Here is a 19,212-nt window from a genome sequence, read left to right as displayed (position 1 = left end):
TCTTGCTCTAGCAGTTTTCTAAGGTTTGTAAGCTTCTGGTACAGCTTGTCGTCTCAATTTCTGCAGTGCGCTGCATGTCTAAATAATAGATGGTGGAAGTGAAATGAAAACGTCCAAATGAAGAGTCAGTTTTGCAAATGATGCAGAGCTACTGTGAAGAGCTGTCGAGAATGGGCATCTGATCATGCTTTTAGTTGCTAAAACATTAGTTGTTAACTGAGGAGAGTTGCAGATTTTCCTGTGGTGTCAGCACCTGTTGAAGTGGTAGGTCATGGAGATGAAGGGCTTTTTCCCTGGTCATTTAGCTAATGGAATTGACTAATGGGCCAAAGGAGGTGTTTCAGGCATCACTGCTTGTACTGTTTATCCATCCAAATTCTCCTCTGCACTTTAGAAAGGGAAGAAACATAGCACTTGGAAAGTGGCTTGAAAGCTTGTGTGTATGTACCTGTACAAGTATGAATTTTATCTAAAATTTTTGTGGGTTGTGCCAAGATGACATGTTAAGCTGAAGACTAGGTTTTCATGTTGTAATGATGAGGAGGACTTCATGTGGAATCGCAACAAGAAGTAGCAACAAGCTATTTCCAAAAAATTATGATTCCACCTAACTTCTTAAAGATGCAGTAAATGTAGTTTACAGATGACTTGCAATGCCAACTGTAACTTTTTACAGACTTTGAGAAGTCTTTTGTTTAAACTATATAAAAATATCTAAAAATAAAATTGTATTTTTATAAACCTTTTGTTTATAAAAACCTTTGTTTATAAACCTTTCGTATATAACCATATTTCACAAGGCTTTATTAAATAAAAATATTTATGAACATTATTAAATAAGTTCATCTTTAGCAGAGATTGAGATTTATGGTGAGGTTTATAATGTGTTTGAGTGTAGTGGAAAATCATTCATTTTAAGTATCTTAATAGTATCTGCTTGCGTGGTTGAATAATTGGCAGTGCTGTAAAAAGGCATTTAAGCATCTCAAGGGAAACTACTTAGGCTTGTCAACTCTTGACACTCCACAGTTGTCTCTTGCTCCCATTATAGAGGCTATATGTTGAGGGGAAATAACTTGCAAATTGTATGGCTGTTCCCAGCTATCAAAAGACTGGTACCTGAAGAGAAATAAATACATGTCAGGAATGAAGAATTGGCATAATTGATTTGTTTTTTCTGTTTATGTATTTTCCTTGCAGTGTTGTATTGTGGATTATACTTGTATACATGTTCTCTAATTCTGAGTTCTGCCCATGTACTTTACTTTGGGAAACTGTATCTGCAGTCATGACAGTAGTGTTGAGACTTGTGGTTAAGTCTGAATAGTGATTCAGGCCATGTTTATATTTGTACTTCACCACAGGTTCCCTGGCAAACTGCAGAAAGCAGAAAGATGTGTGTGGCGATAGTCACTTTTTCACCATTAATGGTGTGCTTGTCCATGATGAGGAAAAAAGGAAATAGCTTGTAATGTGCTGTAGTGAACATGGGAAATGCTTTCTGAGCTTTGATAGTAATGAAAAAAAATCTGTCATTCAGGAGGGGTAGCAAGAGCATCTGATCTCTCTTTTGGGCTGCTGCAGACTCTGGGCTCTTAACCCTGTATTAAGCCCAATGACTAGTTCTGGCTAAAGCATAACTTAGAAGGTGACATCCTGTTGGACTTAAAGCACTCCCACAGGTTTCCCTTGTCACTTAGTGCCAATTTTTTGTGTTTTTCTGAGCTCAAAAATGTGTTTCTGATTTCTAATTAGAGCTGTACTGAGGAAGGATAGCTGGCAATTAAACATGAGTCATGAATGCATGTTTTCAATGTCCCTTTAATTCTTTAGAGATGTGAGTAGACTGAAGACAGAGGAGTCAGACAAGATCAGTTGGAACTTAATTGTGGATAAGCATTGTCAAACTGAGTCTGGTCTTTTCAAAAGCCAAACTGCTGCTCACATACTTTTCTGATGTATGGGCTCCCTATTGCACACAGGAGCCACCAGATATCTGCCCTGACGGGTTGGAGGTTGTAACTACCTTTCCCTAAAACAAAGCATCTCCAGAAAATGTTCTGATGAAGGGAGTGGTGGGAGGATGCTGGGCACTGAGCCTGCTTTGGGTCTCAGGGATAGTGCCTGTGTCCCATTCCTCACACAGACAGAGATGTCTGTGCCATCCTGGAGCACTGGGATGTTGCTGTGTGATACACAAAGCTCAAGACAAAGAAGTGTCACTGAGAGAAGTCTTCTACATGCATAATATGTCTGTTTTTCCATCTTCTCTGCAGCTGTGTATGCTGTGAGGTACAGCAGCTTTTTGTGGTGTTTGGGGGTGGTTGGTGTCCAGGAGGGCAGTGGGGGCACCTCACTGGGTTTCTTGGACAAATGTTTGTGATGCCACACTTAGGATATGGATTGGTGGTCTGCACTGGCCGGGTGATATTAGGCCTGTTTCATCATGTGCTAGTGCTCTGAAGTTCCTGCCTGTAGATACCCTATGCTGCTGGTTGTGGAAATCTAGCATGATTTACTCTTGAATTCTTCGTTATCTAAAGGTACCCTTTCCTCATCCCAAGGACTTTGCTTTTTCTTACTGGTCTGCCATCTTCTGGGCCCAAAGAGTCCAGTGCATTTACATGAAACAGTACTGCCCTGGCAGGAGCGGGTTACACTGCTGCTGAGGTTTCCAAGAAGGTGCAAACAGTCAAGATGTTGGTTATTGGACAAGGCACCAGACTTAGTAAGGCTGCTTTGGGTTGAGAGACTCTGTACCAGAGGTTCTTATCCGATGTGAGGTACCCATACATCTAAGACTGAGGTCTATTCAGTCCTGTATGTCTTGTATTAGTCTGTAATTAGTTAACATTGACTTTTAAATTCTAAGTCCCTGGACTTTTTTTCCTACTTTTTTACTATTTCAGGTAGTATGCCCAGCTTTAGCTTCCAGACAGGGCTGTTACCCACACAAATGATCAGTCCTTCTCTTGGTCTCACTAAGCTGTTAGCCTTTATGGCTGCTGTGCACTGACAATGAGTTCTGTAGCATGTGTGCATACATTTCAGCCTCCTAATTGTATGGCTTGATCAACACTTCTTGACATAAGGACAGACACTGATTTAGTTTGTATGCACCATCTATTATTTTACATAATCCACCAGTCTCTTCCAAATAATGTAGTTTGGTCTGTTAAAGATTGAACTGCCTTTTTGAAGCCTCTTTCACAATTTTTAAGTATTTCTGATCTCTTCCCAATTCTGCTGTGCCATTATTAAGGGGGAGGATGCTGCCCAGATTGACTCGGATGATTTTGCATCACAAATTACTGAATGGCACCAGAAATGTTTCTGTTTTATTCAGCACCCGTGCCAGTCTCCACACCTCCTACCTCTTTCCTGTTGACTCTGACTGTGCCACAGGGGCTTTACAGGGGCTGCAGGTAGGCAGGAAACCTGTGTCTGGCTGGAAGCAGCGAGCTCTTCTCTCGCATTTTGCTGCCACCATCTTTCTGTTGGTGCTAAAATTAATGTGGCTGTGGGACAAAACAGATTGGAACACTGATCTGGCTGGAAACAGATGTGCCGGAATACCTTCCTCCCTCCCCTCGCCCCCGGCTATTTGATGTGTGCACAGTGTCCCACGGGCTGTGCCAACATAGCATGGGAGGGTGGGAAGCCTCAGCGGTAGTATAGGGATGTGTCAGAAATTAATAGGCATGAAATCATGGTACTGTGATTGCCTCCCCAGCCTGTGAGTTGGAAATCCATGTGATGTGGATTTGGTCCATTAGAACCTTTTTGGTAGATGAGGATCAGGAGCACTGATCATCAAAGCCCTACTTTGTGGGTGGGACTGGGAGAGCTCCTTGCCTTCCATTTTCTACTCATCATGCTACCAGCCTGCAACCTGTTAGTGTCAAAGACTAACAAGCTGAGTTTAGTTTAAAACTAAACTAATTATCTGTTTAAAAATAAACTAATTACTAATTATCTCCCCTGAGCTAGTCTAATCTTTTTTCTTTTTTTTTTTTTTTTAAACCACAACTGTTTGCCCAGTTAACGGCTGGAAGTCTTCCCTGAAGTGAGCCTATGTCAGAGGTTGAATGTGTTTGTTTAGGTGCATAAACATGGCTGTGCATGGTGGGGCTTCCATCACAGTGTTTTCATTCACTTCATGCGTTGTTAAATGAGAAAAGGACGTGCTCATTCTTGAGCTGTTTTGGAACAGCTGTGTCAAAAAGCCCCCAAGGACCTCGGACAATAGTGAAATCTCTATGAATGATGCTCTTTTCATCTCTGTCACAGCTTATGCAGAGTATATCTTATAGTTATACCAAACTAGTCTAGCTGCGATAGGGAAAGAAAGATACATACATGAGTGTTTTATGAGGCTCTTCAGTATTTCTCCAGACAGAGTTTGCGAAGAAGTGTAGTGATTGTGGAAAGTAATGATTAGATTCAGACTAGGCAACATTTCTATTTATGTAGGCATTTCTGAGTGTTTTAAAATTAGAATATGAAAAGTATCAAAGGACAGTCAAGATACTGATCGTGAGACAAAAGCAGGGGCACTTGACTCATAGTTACTAAATGAAGCAATATTGCAGAATTTTTCTCCCAATTTCCAGACTTCCAACAGAAGAGAAATCAGAATGAAAGAGTTGATAGGTCTTCTCAGTTTTGCAGCTTGGCAAACACAATTTAAGGTTGTTGGTGGTTTCTGACCAGTGCTTTATTATTAACCCACCTATTAGCAGACAGGTTGTTTCAATTCATAAGTGCTCCTTTGCAGTGTTAGTAGATTGATACATTAAGACATAGTCTACTTTCCGCTGCAGTTCAGTTTTTGGTGTATCTACCTCAATAGACACAGCAAAAGAGATGTTTTGTTTAGCTGACTGTTTCTATCAGGGATAAATCCCACTGTGGGGGGTTTGTTTGTTTTGTTTTTAAGGAGAGTGCTTTATTGGGTAATGACTCATATGCTGGAATCTGACTTTTCACTCTGATTAGCCACAGATACACCCAGATGTACCTGCCGTTCTGCAATAGATAACTTTAGTGTGCATTGTTTACATTTCAGATACAGGGTGAAAATCAGGCTGTTCATTCATTGCGACCTGTCATGTAGTTGAGTGTGAGTGCACGTCCCTTCAGGCTCCATTAGCATGAGTTAACTTTGTAATTGGGTTTCTGGGGCAAACAGGGACAGGAAGCAGAAGTAATTTGGCAGGCCAGGCTTAGCTTTTTTGTTCTGTGTGTTGTAAGTGCCCAAGAGAGCAAAAGTAAAAGACCGGTGCAGAATGGCTGGAGAAATCCTCACAAAGCAGAGAACAGTTGTCAAAACTTGATCTGGACGTTACGGAATATCATAGGACTTAACCAAGGTGGGACTTTACAGCTATATTGAAGCAGAATTTCTATAGCCTCCTCTGATATTTTTTTTTTTAGAGTCCTTCTCTTCCTGCTCTGTATTTTTCAGCTGTCTGTCTGGCAGTAGCATTTTGCCTTGTAGAGTCTAGCAATACAAAATTGCTTGCAACAGAAAATTCAGACTTGCTGAATGAAAAGCAGTTGTCACTACTCAGTTTTGAAGCTGCATCACAATGAACTCAATAGAAATGTAAGTTTTGAAGTTGTTCTAAACTCTCTTCATAATAGTTTTGCACAAATAAACCAAAAAAGAGGAAAAATCCAAACCAAACTGTAAAATGCTAGAGTTCCTGAGTAGGGGAGATAGGTTTTGGTGTTTTTTCTTCCATTTTTTGAGGCATTGAAAGTCATTTGGCTATTTTCAGGTGTTCAGTTTGGATTTACAGGAACGTGATTAGAATTAAGCTGCTTTATGGTATTTTTTTTAAACCACACTTCACATTTTTCAATTAATAACTTCACTTTTAAAACAATAGTCTTTTTCCCAGACTAATCTTAAGACTCAGAAAATGCAATACAAGAAGAGATTTTTTTTTAGCTTAAGTTCCATTCCTTCCTGATATGTGGGGCTGAACTTGTTCTTAAACTTTCAAGTTGCTGCTTTCTTGTTCTTTTTCCTGATGATAAGCTCTTGAAGGGTTTTCTCTTCTCAAACTAGTCTTACTAGTTACTTACTGAATGCTAGTCTTACTCTGGCATCACTGACCATTTTTTCAACTTGCATTTTACCAGCTGCCTTCTCAGGCAGCTTTCTGTCCATGAGAAGTCAGTAACATTCGAAGAGGAGATATAATCACCTACAAGACCAAGGTGAAATCTCTCTGAAACCAAGACGTGCTGGCATGATTAGCTGCAGTTTATGTATCTTGTCATCATCATTTAACTGGGTTGATAAACTTTAACTAGGTTGACTTCTTACTTTGTTCTTGTGGTGTTATGGGCTGCTTTACGCATGGGGTTTTTTTGAGCAGACAAGAGTTCTGATGTGTGTAGTGGAAGTTGCTTTGGTCCTGATCCCATCTGTGGTTTAGCACTGAGTCTTTGTCTCTTTCATGTTTTTCTCGCAGTTTCTCATCCCATCACTGCTTCTGCTTGTGCCCACTGTTGTGTTTTTAAGCGATGTTGCAGCATCACATAAACGAAAATACGAGTGGCACTCGGGAGCCTTCTCACTGAGGAAATTTAAGGAAAACAAACCCCTCTTTGTATCTGCGCACACATCATGACTGTCACGAGTTATGCGGTAGGCGTGCTAAGGAGATGCAGCCGGTGCTCACTCCCGGAGTGCACCTCCTGGGAGGCTGCTGCTCCAGCCTGATAGGCAGTTCTTAGTCACTTAGTGGCTGGACTGGGGTGTGGGGAATCAAGAAAATGTGGTCGAAATAAAATTGAATTCTTCAAGAATTTTATAAATAAGCAGTTCACAGAATATTGTTCTCATTGTAAAGGGTTGTTGGTTTTAGCTGAAGCAGACTTGAGAGGGTTTCAGGGCTGTTACCTGTAGCAATTCCATCTTTTGTTAGCCTGGGGCAGAGAAGGTTTGTGCATGTACAGCTGAATATTAAATCTCTGGCTCAGGAAGTGTTAAGTGCATGGATTTATTAGTCTTAATGCTGGTATATTTTTCATGCCTGCAACTAGCCAAAAAACCAGGACAGCCTGCAGTTTGTTTTAGGTGGTAGAGATTAATGACAGTTTTATTGCAAAGCTACATTTGTAGTTTTGTTTCCACAAGCAGAGGGCGACTGGGACAGGAAGGGACCTTTGTCGGTTCGCAGCCTGCAGTTGAGCCTTCTGACCCCTCCACGGACCACCCCCCACCCCCACCCCCCCCCCCCTTTAAAAGGAGCCCCACAAATCCTCAGCAACCCCAGCTGCCTCTCGGTCTTCTTGTGTTGTTTCCCTAGTAGCCCCTCCCATCCCTCTCTCCCGGGCAGCAAAGCCCCCTGGCCCCCAGTCCGCATTGCTCGCATTCCCGAGCTCTGCGTGCGCGCAGTGGGATGAGGGAGGCAGCTAAGCTGGTCCTCTGCTCTGGCTTGGAAACCGCTGTTGTGAAAGCAGCCTGCCTGCTCCTGTCCTCCCTTTATATCCATCAGAACCCCCCAGTCCACATAGCTCACATTCCTGAGCCGAATTTCATTTGGGATGGTGTTTTGCTTTGGAGGCTGTTCCTGCTTGGTAAAAAAAGTTTCCTTGTAGCTACATCTTCATGGAAGGTCAGCGGTTTATGTCCCCCTGTTTAATGCACTTGGTGGCTGTTCTGGATGGTACAAGGTCTCTTTGGTGACTGCGAGTGAGATGGCAGATGCAGCAGTAAGGAGCCAGAGGTTTGGCTGTGCACGGGCTGAAGGAGAATGTTGGGGTCCTGGAGGGAGGCAGCACTGGAGCTGGTGTCTGTGACTGTTGTGTAGGGAGGAAGTTTCATTGTAATTTCAGTTAAAATACTTTTCCTCCCCACCTTTTCCTCCAAGCAACTTGCTAATTTGCATCACAAAAGTGAGCCAGCGTTGTCTCCTGACTGTGTTTCAGAAAATAACAATTGTCTTCAACTCTGAGTGAAAATGACACGATTTACGGGCTGCTTTACACATACTGGTGCATTCAAGTATAACTGTTAATTGAACTGCCTAATATTCTTTTACTACAATGTCCAGTTACAGCTAGTCCTTCATCAGTGCTGAGAGAGTCTCATTGCAAGGAGGAGGACTGTCTGGCCTGTGATACCGGTGTTGCCCTGTGGAAGAACCAGCTGGGTATGTTAGGCACTTTCCTGCACATCCTGTCTTCAGAAACAGTGGGCTGTTTTCCATGTCTTACTACTGCTAAGCCAGAGATTCTTCCAGAAAATAAAAAAATAGCAATAATGTATTTATGCACAGCTAGGAGCACTAACAATTTTCTGTCAGCCAACAGCCATTTGTATCTATATTAAAGCTTAGTCAAACTGGCTTTGTTGGAGCTGGAGCATCTCATCACTTTGATTTCAGTGCAGAAGTTGTCAAGCCACAAGGCTGCCCTGACATTCCTGTATAAATTTGCTGTAAATAGATGTGTGACCAGTGTTTATGTACCACAGGTCAGAAGCAGTAGTTACTCCATATGTGCTTTTTCTCTTTCTTTTCTATTAATCTCTGGACCTTTGTCTAAAACCCAGAGTGTTACAGAGACTGCAGGAGGAGCCAGAGTAAGGCATGGAGTCTGTATTCTGTATTGCCCCAAGATTCATGTCTCTGCTGTGTTGCAAAATTGTCCTGTTTATTGCTCTTGCTCTGAATGGAAACATCTTTTGTGGCTGGCTAAGCTTTGGAAAAGCATTAGGCCCAAGGAGGAACATTTTCCTTCCTTTGTCAAATAAAATCTTCCCTTGGACCAATACTTGAATAGTTAGGTTGAGCTGTGTTTGGCCTGTCAAAATCCAGCTATTTTTCTGCCAAAACTGAGGTAAGCTCCAGATAGAACTTAAAATGTGCTCTTTCTCAATGAATTACTCACATAAAAGCACTTGCTAAACCATGTCTAGACTGCAAAGACCTGGATTTGACTGAATCTAATTAAAGCAATGGTGGCTTTCAGGTACAGATTTAACTGCAGTATGTTATCCTGGCTTTTGCTAGAAGGAGGCTGACCATGGCTGAAGTGGTTTTGACTTGAATACGGAGGTAAATTCAAGTCAGATACCTTTGAACTGGTACTTCTGCTCACCTGCTTAGCCTGCCACAAAGAGAACATCATGTGCCCAGAGCAGGATAGCCAGGCAGCTCATGGCGATATGGATTTCAGCACAGTCTTCTCAGAAAAATTGAAATCAACTTCCCGCTGGTTTTGGAGAATTAGGTGAATAATTCTGAGAGTCATCAGAAAGTTTCTGACTGCATTGTGAGATATAAAGAGTCAGAATATATCTCTGCTAGAAATACTGGTTTTGGTACTGGAGGTTTAAACATGTTCAATGCACAGCACTAACTAGTCCGTGCTGGCCAGCCACCCTCATGACTAAGCTTGTGAGTTCATTGCCCATCTGTGCCCATTGCCTCATCTTAACTCAGGTTGATTACCAGCTGCTTATTGATTAAGAGGGATTAGGGGAGTCCTGGATGTCTAACACAGCTGGTTTCTCCCATCTCTTGAGTAAGTCACTGAGTGGAAGTTGTGGTATTGCCTGTGAATCCTTTCCTGGAGCTGTTCAGGGAAGGTTTTACTGGAGTACAAAGAAGCATAATGTAACTCCTGGCTTCTGATAGTTCTACCTCGTGGCCTTGAATGTTTGCCCAGACATGTCTGTGAAGCATCTCAGCTGTTCTCATGCTTTTGCTATTCCTCTGTCTCAGCTCTCTGGACTCCTTTTATTTCCTAACTTTTCTATTTAGCACGCACTTTGTTCAGTGCCCATCAAGTCATGCCTGTTCCTCCTCTTTCGCCCTGCCCCTGAATGCTTGCTCTGTTCAAAGTCTCTAAGACAATACAGAAAAGGAGGGGCGTCACCATGAAGAAAATGGAAGAAATAAAAGGGAGAAGTGAAAGAGCTGTCTCTGACAGAATTCAGACTCTGCTGTCTAATCTGACAAGTATAAGTTTTTCTTGAGAAACTGTCCTTTGCTTCACATTTTCAGCCTGTCATCAAATTTCTGCTAGTTTTGAACTTTGTCTCATGAGGCTGTTGCAGGAGCAGGAGTAATGAGCCAGTAGTGTAATTCCTTTTCTTGTCATTAGAAGTGGAGGAGGGGAAAAAAAAAGATGCAGCTGCCTCTCACTGTAACACAGCAGCAGTGGGTGACTGCCTTGACTTTTTACGCTGTTGCAGTCTTATAAAATGTTCTAGTTTGGAAATGAAGAAGGAAAAAAGAAGATATACTGGACTATTCTTAGTACCAAGTTCAAGGCTCAGTATTGCAAAGAAAGTTTGTATAGCTAATTAAAGGTATACATACTACTTGGCAGTGTGCAGAGAACTTTTTCTGGTAAGGAATGTTGGCATGACCTTGCCTTGTCCCTGAGTGTCTGAGAACTTGCATTTTTGTTGTCTTCTTAGCAGAACACAACCTGGGATAAACCACATAGTGGCTAGGGGTCACAGCACAAATGGGCCATGCTCGCTTTAGTGAGTTCTCTTGATTGCAGCTGGGTAGTGGGGGCTGTGGATTAGCCCCCTCTCTGCCTTCTCCTCTGGCTATGGGCTGTGACCCATGCTCTTTTAAGCTCTTCCTGCTTGCTGCAGGAATCTGATGTTTTCTTAGCTGTGACCACTCTTCTAGGCTGATTTATGTATGATTTTTTTTTTAACAGATCTCTTGATTTCCTTTCGCTGTTAATATGCTAATTCACAGCTGGTTGTTACAGGACTGAATACGTTCTGGGTCAAGAATAGCCCCAGTCTGTGTTGGGACTCTTCCTGTATGAATTATGTTTTGTTGCTGTGGAAAGGCTGTTGTGCTGTATGATTGATTTGCCATTCATCTTGCATGGCCCAGTCAGGACTCAGGTTGGATGGTGCTGATGGATGAGGTGATTAGTGCTGATGTTGAAGATGGAGTTACAGGCAAAGAGGTTCCTAGCTTCATGGCTTCTTACCATGAAAAACGGGGCAGTATTTGTCTTGCTATATGGATGTGCTGTGCTTCTCTCTGATCCCTAGGAAGTTTCCATTAGATCTATCCATTTCCTTGATCTCTTCTTGAAAACTTCATTTTACATTATGATTTTTTTTCCTTTTTCTGCAGAATGAAGGAAAACTCTCCTTACTTTTGTCTTGCTCTCTACTGGAAGTGACAGAAATTGCATCAGAGCCTGGATGGGTATTTTTATATATGAGTTTGTATTCCCTAAGGCTCTGGCATTTATCCGCCCTTGTTCATGATGGAAGTTGCAGGTCATTGAGATATTTTAACTCCTGACCTAATAGCATGTGAGTGTTTGCTGTTGCCCAGTTTGCTCAATTCCCTGTTTGGTCAGCAGCTGGGGAGCTGCCGGGAGCTTGGCTGGCCTTGGCTCCTGGTCACTCACAGAGCTGGCTCGTTGCTGGCATTAGCTCGTCTGCCGGCCAATGTGACCGGCGAGCTGACAGGAGGCTGCGAAGTTAAAATGCTGTCGGTGCGCTCAGCCCACGGGCCGGGCGGGATGGCACAGTCGGTCCCCTTATGGGGGGAGAAGGGTGATGTGAGTGCCCAGCTCACGCTGGGGAAGCCGAGCCGGCTGAGCCTGAGGTGGAAGCTGCTGGCTGCTGAGCATTGCGGTCCTCATACCTGTTTCCTTGTGTTTGCTGAAGGGTAATTGTAAACAGCCGTTTCCTACTTTCTTTGTAGGTCTTTCTTTGGTGTTTCTTTTAACCCAGATTTTTCCTTCAGCTTGCCAGTTACTTATAACTCCTAATTCCGGTTTAATGACTTTTTTGTGTCTGGGGATTGTAGTTTATTTGCATCACAACAGAGCCCTATGAAAGGCTTGCAGTAATGTCAGCTCTGGATGTGGTGTTAGGCAGTTCAAAGTGCCAGGCATGAGTTTTATCAAGTTGGTCCCTTTGTGCTTCAAAGTTTGAAGATACTTATCTCGTTGGAAGTAGGCAGGTGGCAGATCGAGCAGCACGTCTGAGAATTGCCTGCCGAGAAAACTTGCTTTAATGAGAAAGAATAGAAAAGTAACAAGTCTGTCACACGGAGAGATTTCAGTTCAGTTTTATGACATCACTAGTAAAAGTAAGCTAATAAACACCAACATACCAAGAGCATCTCAAGGGTTAGTCAGTCTCTTTTATTTTGTGTATGATGGCCTATTGATTTAATGAGATTGTAGAACCAATTTCTCAAAGCCTGATAATAAAACACATCAGTTAAAATGAGGCTGAAGTTTGGATGAAATTTCGTTTTGTGGACTGTTTCTTTCAACACTTTGGATTAATAATGTTCGGGTTTTGTGTTTTGTTGTTTTTTTTTTTTTTTAATTAAGAGTTCATCATACCAGAACTATGTAGCCAAATATGCTTCTAATCTGCAACCCCCCAAGCTGCATTTCTTTTTAATTGCCAAATATTCTATTTGCCAGTAGAAGCATGGGAAAATATTAATAACTGAGAGACTATCTGATGAAGAATGTTGAAAGAAGTCTGCTAGCATCAGGACTTTTTTTTTATGGTTACGAGTAGCTGTTTCAGTTTAGTAGGAAAAAAAGGAGATACTACTAAACCTCAGCTCTGCCTTCACTTTTCCCAGCTGCTGTCTCAGATCTTTGTTAAGCTCATTTTTTGTTTTTGTCTAACTCAGCTCAGTCGAATGGGTCATTGCATTCGGAAATTTTTCAGTTTCTAAACATCCTTTGGAGAGCAAAGCAAAAAAAGCCAAAAAAAAAACTCCTCTAACACACAACACCCCCAGCTGTAGTACATCCAACAACTTTTGCAATACTTCAGTACTGCCAGTGTCCTGCAGTTGCTTGTGTTCCTTTTGATGCATTTTAATGGATTCTTGTTCTGTTAGCTTGCTTCAGATACCTAGCAAGAGAAGGAATTGCCTTTCCAGAAGGAACTTCTCACATGCTGTGAATGCAAATAGACTGTTTGCTCCCCTCCCACCACCTAAATCTTTCCTCCCAGGCTTTGTGGGATTTAGTGCCAGCTCCCAACACAAGTGTGACAGCTGGTTAGTGTCCAAAGTCCTTTTTGTTGTTTCAGCTTTAATCAGGAAATTATTTGTCAGAGGATCAAAGCACTCTTGGGTGAATTATTTTTTTTTTCAAACTGTAGCTTTGATGCATATGTAAATATTGTCTGATATTTATTGGGACAGAGTGATCCTTGCACAGGAGTGATTTTTTGGCTATAACCCAAATAAAACTGGGGTTGACACTTCTAATTTTACAGACCAGCCTGTGTGTTAGAGATTGCATTTGGAAATTAGATCAGGTGTGCCAGTAAGTTGCATGCAGGTGGCAAAAGGTCTCTTAGTTCCTGTCTCCTGATACGGTTCTGAAAGCGGCAAACTTCCTGTGACGACAGTGACTCCTCTCTTTGCCTCCTCTTCTGCCTTTGTTTCTGAAAGACATGTCACAGTTGGCCTTTGGAGGCTTTGTGACACTATGGAGATTACTTCTCCTGTGCACTGCTCTAAGGGCTTCTGCGAATTGCAGGGTTTACGGGTGCTCATTGTGCCATGCAAAAATACAGTGAAGTAAGGGCCCCTGGGAGGGCTTGACAGTGTTCACAGCTTGTGTGTCTGTGTGTTTGCAAATATTTTATTGGCAATGCCATGCTGTGAGAGTAGAGTGAGAGAAGGGGTGAGATCCTGTGCCTGGGATTCCTTTGTTGCCTAGAACACAGGTGCTGTTGTTGGGATAGGTGTCTGTGCAGGTGCCACTGCTGGTGGGAGAAGCATGAGCTGCAGGTACAGATGGAGGTGGTCTTCAGCTAGGGAATGTGTTCTGTGAGGAAATAAAGCTGAGTAAAGTTGTGTTGATGCCTGAGGAGAAGGTGGGAGCGGGGAGGTCAGGGTGCAAGGCAGTGAGGTAGTGGTGGGGTAAATCCACTCTTCAGAAGCTTTTACAAGAAAGTTTCTTGGGGGTGAGGGGTGGTGATTCCTTTTGTCCATGAGAGCACACAGCTCTAGATGACTATTCAAGACAGCAGTCCCATTATGAAGGATGGACACATTCTCTTCAATATTTGAGAACCAATTGGATTATTTTCTATAAAAATTGTATTTGGATGAAACATACCCAAAACACAAGTTACACTTTCTTTTCCTGCTCTCTGATTTGAAGTACCATGTTTCTCAGTCGCCCCAAAGTAATTCCCCACCCCGAATGCAGGAAGGCCAGGCCCTGCTCTCCAGAAGCAAATGAATGATGCATTGCATGATGGCTCAGCTGCCAGTATCTCTCAGGTATCTGACACCTCGGGAAGGAAAGGAAGGCATGGAAATCCCATGTGGCAAACCCTGTTCTGCTGCCTGCAGTACCTTTGGGGATATGAATGGCTTGTGCTGCAGCACTGTGTAGCTTGAATGAGGGGGGGCTTGTGCTCTGGAGAAGGGAGAAGAAAATTTAGTGGTACATGATGAACTCTGGGCTATTGAGTTTGTGTCTGTCTGGTACACCTGAGGGCGAAATGGAAAGAAATTCATGGTGTCAGGATGCCTGATGGATGTGAGAAGAGTTGGATCGAGGCACACAGAAAAGACATAAAGTGAGATGTTAATCAGTAGCAAGCTGAGTCACCTTGCAACAGTTTGCAATACCAAGTGGAGATGTACAGCAGCATGAAAGGAAGGAATGTGCACAAGTGTGTTTATTCCAAGTACAGAGGGACTCGCCCTCATTCTTACAAAACATTGTATTGCTTTTGAGAAGAAGTAACACAATGTAGTAGGAAATGTGTCCCTATGCCTTTTGTTCTCTGTAATGTTCTTCAGATGGAGTAGCCTTGGTGTGAAAAGCCTGGTAATCAACCAGAGGGCAGCTGCTTACCCAGCCTGTGTTCTGGACATGAGCATTCTTGATCCAGCCTGCTGCATCTTCAGGGTCTTTTAAATAACCTCTTCCTGATTTCTTGTCCTAAGAAGGGCTTCAAGCCAGTCAGTTTGTCAGAGAAGAGCTTGAAGAGAGGGACTCATTAACTTAGAATGATGTATCTAATAATGAAGGTCTCTCCCTTAAAAGGAAAGAAAGCAGAACAAATAGTATTCCTGTTGTTTGCCCAGCACAAAGTCTGTTTTGTTTCAAGGAAGTACCTGGTCCTTGACATTTTCATTTTCTTATTGTTGGCTCTGAATTGCTCACCTGAGACTGAGCTGCAGGTGTCTTCAGGTTCAAACAAAGTAGAGTATTCTTGCTTCTCAGATTTCAATGAAATTTGTGTGCTGTAAGACCAGAAACTATAATTTATTTTTTTTTCCCCCGGGAAAAATAGGTGGCTGAAATTGCTGTGTGGGTGGGTATAAAGCAAAGGATGGGGACAAAGGGATAAAAAATTTGTGTGAAAAAGCACAGCTGGCTAGGCTGCACATCTCCAGTGCATTGAGCTCTGTGTCTCTAGAGGGTGATAACACACAAAAAAAAGATCGTTTCCATCGCCTGTGTTTGTCCAGTTGGCCTGTTGCTTAGTTGTACTCATGCAGTTGTGAAGATGTGGTCTTGGTACTCCTACTTCACTCTGGGTAAAGCAAAGATGAAGAGAAATAGTGCTGGGAGCTACTGATGTAACTGGAAAAGGGCAGTGAGATTAGAGATGCTTTGGATGTGGCACAAGTTTATAGCTTGTCCTTCCTCATAAAAAGAAAAAAAAATTCAAGAAACTCCATGGTTTTTGTCCTAGCTAAAATGAGGGACATCTCAGTCATAAACTGAATGAAAATGAGAAATGGATGTTGGATTATTGAGTCTTTGTTCAGGCATGCTGCAGCTGAGAGCAGATGTTTCAGAGAATACTTGACTTCTGGATGTATGTGCCTACTGACAGCCCAGAGTTTTGACTTTTGCTGTTAGTACTTCTGTTATTTGTGTTGTGATGGTACTAACAGAGCAGTCTTTGCAGAATGCCTGAGATCCATAGTGTGAAAAGTGTGCTGAACTCTTTTTGTGGAGTGTTTTTCCATTGTTTCTGCTCTGTGACTGATCTCTTCTTTTAGTGCTACATCCAAGCAGCTGTTTTTAGCCTTTGATCCAAGATACCTGACACTTAAAACAACAGAGTCCTGCTTCCTTGGTTTTAAAGCGTGTTAGCTACCCATGTCTTAAACTGGCATGTCACTTGCAACTGCCTTCTGGCCCTGCCCTTACAGCAAGGCATCTCTACCCTGTTGCAACTTGTTCAGAAATAGTTTATTTCAGGGAAACTTGTTCAACTAAGAGATATGAGATCTCCTCTCATTATACATTTGAAAGCATCTATGCCTTTGGCATGCTGACCTCCCGCCCAACTCACTGTGCAAGGTAAGGTGGTGCCCTGAAAATTAGTCAGGCAAGAGCAATGGTGCTTTACTTTCACTCTTTCTCACTGCTGATAGAAAAAATCTTGAGATGATTGTGTCTTTTTAATGGCATTTTTCAAAACAAATGAAGCCAATTCTTAAAATGCTGTCACATGCTTATTCGTCGTAAGCACTCTGCAGCTAGAAGCTTTGCAATGCCTGAGTGAGGAGGAATTAATTAGCAACCTTCTTGCTAGGTGGTGTCCTCTTTCACTGTTCTCAGATTGCAAAGGGTAAGAATGAGAAAAAAGCCTACCTGATTATCTCTTTTCTTGATTTCATGTTGGCCCACCCCAGAGAGTTTATGCCAAGCATTCTGGGTAGAGTTCAGTTAAAGTTTCCACCAGACAGGGCCTTTGCAGAGCTGGGTGTTGCCATTCCCACCTGACACGCTTTGCCTGTCTGTGCTGTCCTTTGGCTAGTGCAGTTCTTGTCGGTCACTGCTGGCAGGTGTTGGGGACAAAGGGCATGACTGCTGCAGTATGAAGGACGAGAATTAGCATTGTCACTGCAGGCTGCAGCTTTGCTTGTGCCCATGAGGTTTCACCAGGGAGTTACTGTGGCTCAAGGGCTAAAAAACCCAACACCTTCTCCAAACCCTCGCTCTCTCTGTGTAGAACTTCATTGTTATAGCAAGAAGTTGCCTTTCCCTTGGCTTCATTTTGTTCACTGAGCACTGCTCTAAGAAAGCAAGTCTTTAATTACTGTTTTGATAAGCATGGATATTTGTTGAGAATAAAACATGAAAGTAAGTATGTCAACCTTTTTCCACCTACACAGTAAAAATTAAATTCCTGTAACTACCTTTAGAAAAACAACTTTTCTCTTACGCTTGTGGTAGAAGCTGTTTTGTGTCAGTGTATCTTTGAGTATATGTACGTGTCCCCTTTTACCTCCCTGAAATTTGTTGGTACTATTGCTGCAGGAGGTTTTTTGTTTATAGTGCAGCTATATTAGCACTGTAGCAGGGTACAGGCTGCTGCTCTTGACCCCTGGGGTTTCTGTGAAGGTCACAATGGAGGAGCTGGAATTCCTGCCTTAATTACATTGCAGCAGAATATCCATGCTGGTTTTCCCAAAAGATTAACAGAATGATGCTGCACTGCTTTGAAATGTGATCTCGGAGCATCTAGCTCTCAGGACAGCTTCTTTCATGTTTAACACACGTGTGCATTTTGTGTGTTTTTTAATGACTAATTACTACTCCTTGGAGTAAAATGTGAATGGTAGTTGATCACATGGGTTGTTTTCTATTGCTTTTGTCTTTCTTACCAGAAGCCTTCAGTGCTCTCCTGTGGAGTAGCAGCGAAGAGTAAGACTTTGTTTCCCTGGTACTATTTTGAGGTAGCTAAACTGCAGCTATTATGCAGTTGCTGTAATGTATGGTAAGGTACAGCTCTACAAATTTGAAGAATAAATTCACAAAAAATTGTCAAGTGGTTAGGCTTGATAGACTGCAGAGATGCCTGCAGAACTGCAGCAAAGCTGAAGGCATAGATGTTGCTGTTCTCGGACTTTAGGGAAAGCATGCTAGAGACAACCCTGTGCCCTTCCCTCCTTATGTATAGCTTAGCTCCCAGAGCAAGTAGATTCTTGGCTTCAATCCAGCTACACTGTGAAATGTGGTATTAAAGTATCTGCTCTATTGTGAGCAATTGGTTTATCGGTCATTGGCCCTGGCATGGTCAACAAAGCAGCCAACATTTTGTAGGTGCCCGTTTCATGCAGTGTCTGTGGTTTTCTCTGTGCTCTTGGTCTGGGGTGGTTCCAGAGTACCTCAGGATGATTTGTCTTTGGAAGTGCTCTTAGCATACAGAAGTTAAAACAAACTGGACTGCACCTCCAGGGAAAATATGAACATATCTATTTTCACTGCTGTTTCCCCCCAAAGCAGCTTAGTCTCCAATCATTCTGGAAATAGTCTCTCTTTTAATAATGATAAAAGGCTCTTTCCTTTTTTCTTTCAGAACTTAGGTATTGAGAAGGAAGACTAGAACACTTGTTTATGCACCTGAATTACCCCTCCTCCCTTTTACCCCAAATCCTCATGTGCATACACACAGGCTATACATGGCAACATTTTTTTGGATGGAAGCCCACAATAATACTGGGATTTTTTCTGTCACTGCTGATGAAAGTGTCATGAAGGCACTCGCTGCAGGGCAGAGCAGGAAGATGTTAATGTTTCTAGTGCGTACTCCAGATGTTTATGCAATGTGCCTAAGCTTGCTGTGGAATACAAAATATTTGTGAAAGGCCCCCAGGTCTATCCAGGGATAAGCTATTGGTCCAGGTTTTCTGAACAAAGCAGGAGAGAGAGCTTAACTGACAAGCCCTAATTAGCTCTGCTCTCTAGCAGCTCTTTCCCAGGAGAATGACTTGGGGAAGGTTGTTATCAAATGACTTTGAAACTAGAAAACTGTAATGTTGACTTTTCCCTTTATTTGTGTTTACTGGAATAGCAAATACTGAAACAGACTGGAGAAATTCCTTCTCTTAAATAGTGGCAGTTAAATGATTGCAACCAACATTTGATGCAAACTCAGATCTTTGTTCTCTTTCCTTCTCTTTACTACAAGCCACTTTTGTTTGACTTAAAGCATTTTCATTGCACACCTCAGACCTTTTGAATAGATGTTTTAGGTAATGCTTAAGATGGTCACTCTGTCGTCTTTTAATTATTTTTTAGTTTATTTGGAAGAGGGAGAGAATCTTCAAAATAAAGCTCTCCACATTTTTCATTGGTGTGTAAGAAAGTACGTGGGTGTTACACTCTGCATAAAACATTGTTTACAAAACATATTTAAAACTTACCAAAATAATCTCCAGAAAGTTCTGGTTA

The 19,212-nt window shown here is 42.3% G+C and overlaps 1 protein-coding gene across 4 annotated transcripts in view; it reads left to right on the top strand.

Moving 5' to 3' along the window:
• Positions 1 to 19,212, top strand: part of KANK1 (KN motif and ankyrin repeat domains 1) — a 136,306-nt gene that overhangs the window by 2,239 nt on the left and 114,855 nt on the right. Inside the window, exon 2 of one of the 4 annotated variants that reach the window (XM_038123284.1) lies at positions 8,073 to 8,171. The exons of 1 other annotated variant lie outside the window; for it this stretch is intronic. The gene's annotated coding sequence lies outside the window, so the exon portion shown is untranslated. Of the gene's footprint in view, positions 1 to 2,859; positions 5,373 to 8,072; positions 8,172 to 11,330; positions 11,682 to 19,212 lie in introns of those variants that run through there. 2 more of the 4 variants (XM_038123287.1, XM_038123286.1) reach the window with 2 other exon arrangements.

The sequence above is a fragment of the Motacilla alba genome, chromosome Z (assembly GCF_015832195.1).
Source record: "Motacilla alba alba isolate MOTALB_02 chromosome Z, Motacilla_alba_V1.0_pri, whole genome shotgun sequence".
NCBI classification, from domain to species: Eukaryota; Metazoa; Chordata; class Aves; order Passeriformes; family Motacillidae; genus Motacilla; species Motacilla alba.
The sequence above is the reverse complement of the archived record's forward strand: the minus strand, read 5'-3'. Positions and strand labels throughout refer to the sequence as shown.